Genomic DNA, 8,371 nt, shown 5'->3' on the forward strand with positions numbered 1-8,371 from the left:
ATAGCAAAATGTTAACAAGGTTTGAACCTACTTGGTGAGTATACGGGTATTACCATTCATTCTTTAAAGTTTTCCGTATGTTTGAAAATTTTCATTAACAATTTTAAAAAAATAAATGGAAGGTTTAAACAAAGTATGTAAACCCAAAAGCCTTACACTTAACATCTAAAGCTCAAATAGCAACCAAATTTGACTTCTACGATGAACAATAAAGACCCTTGGTTTTTATTTCACTAACTACACTTAAGTATTATGAGCATTATGAGCTCACATTATGAGCATTGCCTTAAAACGTCTGCTCTCAAAAAGACATTTGGGGTTATATGGCGAAAGTGGCAAAGCAAGGCACTGAAAGACCAAAGAACTCCATGTAAAGATTATCCTAAACCTAATTGCCTTGGGATTTCTAAAAGTACTGCAAACACTACCCAAGGCTGATTTTGTCCACTTCTAGTGATTTCCTCACCTCCCGTCCTTGCATGCCGGCATTCCAAATGGCTCACAACAATAGCTCCCAGCCGAACACACTGAAATTCTGGGACTTAAGACAACTATGCCACAGAGCAGTCTTCTGACACTACAACTGGGGACAATCAGTGCACCCTCACTTCTCTCTCCACCACTCCTCAACATCTTCCTCAGGATCCTTTATTTTTTTAGGGACAAGATCTCACTCTGTTGTCCAGGCTGCAGTGCAGTGCCCTGATCATGACACACTGCAACCTCCACCTCTTGGGCTCAAGCTATCCTCCCGTCTCAGCCTCCAGAGTAGCTAGGACTACAGGCACGCACCACCACGCCTGGTGATTGACATTTTATTTTATTTTATTTTCTTAAAGACAGGGTTTTGCTGTGTTGCTCAGGCTGGTCTCCAACTCCTGGGCTCAAGTGAGCCTCCCGCTTCAGCCTCCCCAGTAGCTGGGACTGCAGGTGAATACCATCATGCCTGGCTTCCCCCAGGATCCTTGAGCCTCAAGTATTGCACGCGTCTCTCAGGCAGCCACACCCACCATCGTAGTGTGGTCAAGCCCATGAAACCTGCACTCCAGCCTGGGTGACACAGTGAGACTCTGTCTAAAAAACAAAAAAATGAGTAAAGGATATGTAATGTTCTTTGTGTCTTTCAGAATTATCTCTGAGGTGAATGTGCTTAATGAGGGCCCTGGAATCATTCTAAGACCCTTGTCCTTAGAAAGAAGCTAATGATCCTCTCAGTACGTGGCTTGGAGGAAGTGACAAAATCATGACTTCCTGACACGATAAATGGTCTGCTGTTGTGTGGTCCAGCGTTCCTTTCAATGCCTAGTTGCTGGGCTAAAAAGACAACTATATTGACTCTAGAATGTCAGTTACAATGTCTGTCCTCACAAGGGAAGTCATGATCAAATTCAAACAAGCAAGGTGTTCCCATGCTAGATGCCAGAGACAGGTTTACCCGTGGGTGAATGATGCAGTTCTTGCCCATGGTATAGGATGGGATGGTGTGGTGTCAGGGGAGGGGGCAAGGGGGGCACTGGAGGTAAGAGAGTGGGAGAAGAGGAGAGGTCCCTGTCAAATTTCCCTCAATCCTAAGAGAGACACTTAGGAATGTAGTGTCTCTGCTCCCTCTGGATATTCCCCCGTATATTTTGAAGCCTGGGAGGCAGGATGGAGTACATCCTGCTGATGCCTGAATGGTGGCAAAGCAGAACAGAAGGATGCTCCCTTAACCCCATGACCAAGCCTTTGAATTAACCAGCTCCAGTGTTTAACCTATCTCTGGACTTACTTATTTTTTGACTTCTAATTTCAACTTTATTAAAATACAGTGTCCCTATTCATTTCTTTTCTTTTCTTTTCTTTTTTTTTGAGATGGAGTTTTGCTCTTGTTGCCCAGGCTGGAGTGCAATGGCGCGATTTTGGCTCACCACAACCTCTGCCTCCTAGGTTCAAGCGATCCTCCTGTCTCAGCCTACCAAGTAGCTGGGATTACAGGCATGCGCCACCAAGCCTGGCTAATTTTGTATTTTTAGTAGAGACGGGGTTTCTCCATGTTGGTCAGGCTGGTCTCGAACTCCCGATCTCAGGTGATCCATCTGCCTCAGCCTCCCAAAGTGCTGGGATTACAGGAGTGAGCCACTGCACCCAACCTACAGTGCCCCTTTTCTTGTGATAGTCTTTATTTAAAACACTGCAGCTCATTGCACATAAGAAAGCCCACCTGGGGAAAGTATTGGCCTCCCTGATTGGTAAATTTGGACCCTAATGCTTATTCTGACCAACTCTCATTCTTTCTGGTCATTTTGTCAATCTGTAAGTCAACAGAGCGGAAACAGTTACCATTATTTATTTATTAAAAGACCATAGTTGTCACTTGGAATAAAGAGTTGCATGTTCAATGCTAAAGGTAACCAGATAATATGAAGATCCAAAAATATATAACTACTGTAAAGATAGTGATATTCCATGTGTATACAACAATTCCACAGATGACATCAGGGTCTAGTAAGAAAACATTGTTTTTGATATTGATATTTTATCCAATTTAATATTTGTTCTGATGACTTTAAGCACACCTGCACTGTTTGATTTATGTTGTCCTCATCATACAAGGCAAGGTTTACAGAAGGAGGGATGTGGCTTTCACGCTGAGAGTGTGTCCGGAGCCATGAGGCCCGGAATTAGCCGACCTCTGTTGCTTGATCTCCGCAAAGCGGAGACAAGGTGGCACATTTCCGGGTTCTTCATTACAAACCTTTCCCGCGCGCACCTAAACTGTTCCCGCGCGCGCCTAAACTGTTCCCGTGCGCGCCAACCTTTCCTGCGCGCGCGCAAACTTTTTCGCGCCCAGGAAGATATGCAGCCTACAGCGCAGGCGCGATCCCGCGCCCGGGAAAATTAAACCCACGGTGCATGCGCAATTGTAATTTGAGCCCCCCCCCCCCCATCACCGCCCTGGCCCAACCTCTTCCTCTGCCAGCCTATATAAGGCATTGCACCGCCACCATTAAACGAGACTTGATCAGGCCATTTGTCTTGTCTCCATTTCTCGTGTTTTCTTGTCTCCTCCATTCCCACTCCCCCTTCCAGGGCCCGTTCGACTGTCCTGCGGGTCGGGACAAGAGTGATACTCTTTTATTGTACCACTCCATGTTAATTAGGCAATGAGTTTTTTACATGACAAACTTCATGTAATACAGCCTCTAGTCTTTATTTTGTGCTTCACAGATCTCATTTCTCTGGAAAGGAAGAAAGAGAACAAGTAGTTGTATTTCCATTACAGATAGTCAGGGATATAGAAGACTATTAACAACATTACTAAGTCTATTACTAAATCTGTTAATGTGTAGTTCTGATATCTTTCCACTTTGCCTGCAGAGGAGAAATTACACACTAAGTTAATGTCCTTAGATGAATTTCACAGCCGAATAGTGAGGGACTACAAAATGACCGGTGAAAATGAGAGTTGGTCAGAATCAGCATTAGGGTCTGAATTTTTCACCTTTCTTCATGGTATATACTATGGAAAACATCAATTAACTTGTAACTTGAGCTTTACCTTTTTACTCTACTGCTGGGAGTGAATCATATTACAACTATTTGAAGCTAGAAGATTGTAGTGGTGCTGTGTATCTTGGATTTCTCTTGATTTTTTGCAAGTGCAGTTAGCCAGAAGGGTTTTTAAAAATTTTTTATTTTATTTTATTTTTTACAGCAGCTCTGACTGATGTGGTCCAGCTACCCTTAGAGCCACTGGCCTTGGGCCAATATGTTGCCTACTCTTAAGTATTTTGAAATACTGCATGGAAAAAAATGTCATTTATTTGGTTTTATTACTATATTTAATTATTTGAATAGATATGGTTAGTTTAATATGTTAACTTGGCTAGGTGATGGTACCCAGTTATTCAATCAAAAACTAATCCAGATGCTGCTGGGAGGGTATTATATAGATGTGGTTAACATCTATAATCAGTTGTTTTAAGTAAAGGAGACTGTCCTGGATAATTTTGGTGGGCCTCATCCAATCAGCTGAAATGCCTTAAGAGCAAAACTGATATTCCCAGAGGCAGAAGAAATTCTGCCTGCTGACTACAGCCTCAGTTTCCACCTGAGAGTTTCTAGGCTTCCCAAGTTCCCTACAGATTTTGGACTTACCTAGCTAGACCCCAATCATCTAAGGCAATTCCTTGAAACAAATCAAATACATATATACCCTGTTGGATTTTTTTTTTCTGAAAGAACCCTGACCAATACAGATTTTGAAACTAGAAGTGGGATGTTGCTGTACTGAAGACCTAAAATGTGGAATTGGCTTTGGAATTAGGCCATGGGTAGAGACTAGAAAAATTTTTGAGAAGCATGATAGAAAAAACCTAAATTGCCCGGAAGAGATTGTTGTTAGAAATAGGAATATTAAAGTTGATTGTAGAGAGGTCTTAGAAAGAAATGAAGAAAATGTTACTGAAAATGGGAGGAAAGGCAATGGTTGTTACACAGTGACAGAAAATTTGGCTGAACTGTGTTCTTCAGTCATATGGAAAGCAGAACTTGAAAGTGATGAACTTGGATATTTGGCAGAAATGTACAGGCAAAGTCCTTAAGGTTTTTCTTTGTGAACCCCAAGATCTTTACCCTAAAATGGTTCTGTTAAATTTTACCCTGACAATGTAAATTGATAGCTTATCTTCATAACCTGGTTTCTCCTTGCTGCTTATAGTAAAATGTAATATTGATATGGACAGGAGACAGGGAAATACTGGGTAGAAGAGAGTGGTTTCCCAGCAAAGGCCCCACCCTCAAGTCTGGAAACCCGTGGCCCTAAATGGGAACAAGTGTTCCTGTTTTCATGCCCAAATGTTGCCTTTTGGCCTGCCACGTGACCCCCTATCCTGTACCTGTATAAACTACAAACCCCAGGATCCACAAGCAGATGAGCAGACAAGCAGAAGAGAAAAGGAACAGAAGAGTGGTGTGGCAGAGAAGGAGAGAAGAGAAGGAGGTTCTGAATGTCAAGAGGAGTTCGGTTGGGGATGGTAGGAGAGGAGCTTGGCCAAGGGATGACCGAACTCCAGGGGAAGATCATCTTCCCAGTCCATTCCCTTTCCAGCTCCCCATCCATCCTGCTGAGAGCCAGCAATAAAATACCCCATATTTACCATCCTTCAATTTGTCTGTGTGACCTGATTCTTCCTGGACCCTGGACAAGAACCCAGTACCAAGAGGGCACTGAGCTGTTTAACACTTAAGCTGTCCCTGGATGGCAGGGCTAAAGAGGCGTCACGACACCCCTGGATACCGCTGTAGGGCCGGAGCCCGATAGTGCTTGCCCTGGCTCAAATGCATGCTCCCCCTCTCATAAGGGGTTTGAGTGTACAATGGCCAAACAGACGAGCCACACCCCTGTTGCAGGCCCTGCAAGGGGGGTCAGTGAACTCTCCCATTTCAATGTGAAAGAGATAAATTGAGGAAAGGACTATTAGGCAAAAAGTAACCAGCACTTGATTTTGGAGGTTCTCAGCCTATCATGATTCTGAAGGATGACAAAATTAGAAAATTTATTGTTGCAAAAGCATGCTCTGAAGAGAAGGCCAACAGTATGGCTGGACAATCTTGCTAAAGAGATTATATATGTGATTCATGGATCCAATCAACCATATCAGCTAAAGGCAGGAATAAAGATGGGTTTATCCATGAAGGATCTTGTCTAATGGCATGGACTCCCATAACACACACGAGACTGATAAGGATTTTGAGAATGTTATATCAACAGAAACACTGGCATCTTGGAGTAAAGGAGATAGATATGGGATGAAATGAAGGAAGACTGTTGGACTTCTGGAATTCTATAGGCAGGATATGAGCTGACAGGGCTACTAGACTGCAAATACACATTAGCCTTCAAGAAAAAGGAAGAATGAATTATGAGGGTGGCACAGAAGCTGGTGGAGCACTGCAAGACCAGGTGGCAAAGCATTGAGCTAAAGAGGATTATTCCTAGGCCTCGAAATCTAATGGAAGTAGCCATGCTATTTATTTATTTATTGAGATGGAATCTCATTCTGTCACGCAGGCTGGAGTGCCGTGGTACAATCTCAGCTCACTGCAACCTCCACCTGCCAGGTTCAAGCAATTCTTCTGCCTCAGCTTCCTGAGGTAACCCCTGACCTCAAGTGATCTACCCACCTCAGCCTCGCAAAGTGCTGGGATTACGGGTGTGAGCTATCACACCTGGCCGTGACATGCTAAATTTTGAAATTACTTGGGACAAGAAACCACTTTATGCCTCTCATGTTCATTCTTTTGGAATGGTAATGTCTTGTAAAAGGAGAATAAATCTCAGGACTCCAAAATCATTAAGCCAAAGGGAAAAGTCAAGCTGGGAACTGCATCAGGCAAACCTGTCTCCCATTTTATTCTTAAATAAGATAGTTACAAACAAAAAAAAAGCTACATACATCCCTCACAATTTGTCCACTGGGACATTCTTTTTGAGCTCCAAGATGTTTACCTTAAAATGGTTCTGTTGAATTTTACCCTGATAATATAAGTTGATAGTTTATCTTCACAGGTTCTAGACAAAGAACAGAACTCAAAGTCATCCTTCTGTTCATCTGAGACAGATGCGTATCTGATTGCTTTCCTAATGTAAAAATGCAGTTTCACCGAGCTGACAAAGGCATAAGTGACTATTCCTCTACCCTTCTCTCACATGTAAATTGTGTATTCAGTGAAATGTTTATCAAACACTCAAAAGAATGCAACCATTTGTCTGTTATCTACCCACACCTTTATTTTTTTTTCCTTTTCCCCCAATATCTGCCCTTTTGCCTTTAAATATTGAAGTCCACCAAAATCTTCTTTGGAAAAAGGCATAGACCTGCCTTCCAGGTGCTTGTTCTTAACCTTCGTAAAATAAAATTTCCAAGTTAACTGAGACCTAGCTCAGATACTTTTTGGTTTACAAATTGGTAACAACAAAGGGATTCTGAGTTGAGGTGCCCCTGACCTTTGACAAATCTTCTATTACTGCTTGGTAACAGCTTGAGATATCTTTATTGCTCAAACCAACAGGCGGATTTGCTGAGGCCTGGGAACTTCTCCCCTCCAGACAATCCCTGATCTCCACAATTTTGGTTGATATCTAAGGTTTTTTTTTTTTTGCTGTACAACTCCTTTTCTGGAGTTTTACTCACTTTCAACAAGGTAGGCGAGTTTTCCTGTTTCGATGATGATGGAGGGCAGGCAACTCCTTTCTGGAGTTTCGGCTCACTTCTAACAGGGAAGGCGAGTTGGAGTTTTTTTCCTGCTTGTAGACTGGTCGAGAGCAGTGTTGAGCCTGGACTCCATTCCTAGGTACTAGTAGCTGAATTGGGGTTTTATCTTGAAAAGTCTCCCTAATGACCTAAAGTGAAGATTAACAACCAGCTGCTCTTAATTTCTCCTTACCATTAGAGTGCTCAGGAATTGTATACATAGTATGATCATTTGTTTGTTTTCCAAGCTAAACTTTTTCATTTATTTGTTTGTTGTTGTTTTTGTTGTTTTGGTCTTTTTCCCATTGGATTTGACTAACTCTACCCAACTGTATCAAATGTGAAGGAAAGTTACAAATTGTGGAGAACAACGCCTCTGCATTGGCTAAATTCCTGCAGCTGTGGGGAAAAGGGAACACGATAAACAGCCATCAACAGGAAAAAAGAAAGATTTTGAGTACCTGAGGGGCTTTATTTACGTAATAAGGCCACATTTTGCTAGCCAAGCCAAACTGTGGCCCACGCTGCAGTTCTGTAGCTAAGGTTTTGCCCTTTTTTTTCACAACAGCCTGGGTTTGGTTCCTAAATCAAGTTCTTTCTGGTTTGATATTTGTGTTATTTTTGAAATATCAGCAGTTTGTTCCAGCTAAAATAGGGTAGTGAGATTTAAAAGAATTTTTTAAGAGCTCAATGGCTAAAAGTCAGCTTAATTAAAAGCCAATATCCACGATGTGTGCGTGTATGTCTGTGTGTGTGTGTGTGTGTGTGTGTCTGTGTGTGTATTTAAAATGCCTTTATGGTGTTTTGTTTTGTTTTGTTTGTTTGAGAAGGAGTTTCACTCTTGTTGCCCAGGCTGGAGTGCAATGGTGCTGTCTTGGCTCACTGCAACCTCCGCCTCCAGGGTTTAAGCAATTCTCCTGCCTCAGCCTCTAAATAGCTGGGATTACAGGTATGCAACATCACGTCCAGTTAATTTTGTATTTTTAGTAGAGATGGGATTTCTCCATGTTGGTTTCTCCATGTTGGTCAGGCTGGTCTCAAACTCTGGACAACCTCAGGTAATCCGCTCACTTCGGCCTCCCAAAATGCTGGGATTACAGGTGTGAGCCATTGCGCCTGGCCTGTTTTTTTTTTTT

Source organism: Rhinopithecus bieti, unplaced genomic scaffold (genome assembly GCF_001698545.2).
Source record: "Rhinopithecus bieti isolate Rb0 unplaced genomic scaffold, ASM169854v2 scaffold_5775, whole genome shotgun sequence".
Classification (NCBI taxonomy): domain Eukaryota; kingdom Metazoa; phylum Chordata; class Mammalia; order Primates; family Cercopithecidae; genus Rhinopithecus; species Rhinopithecus bieti.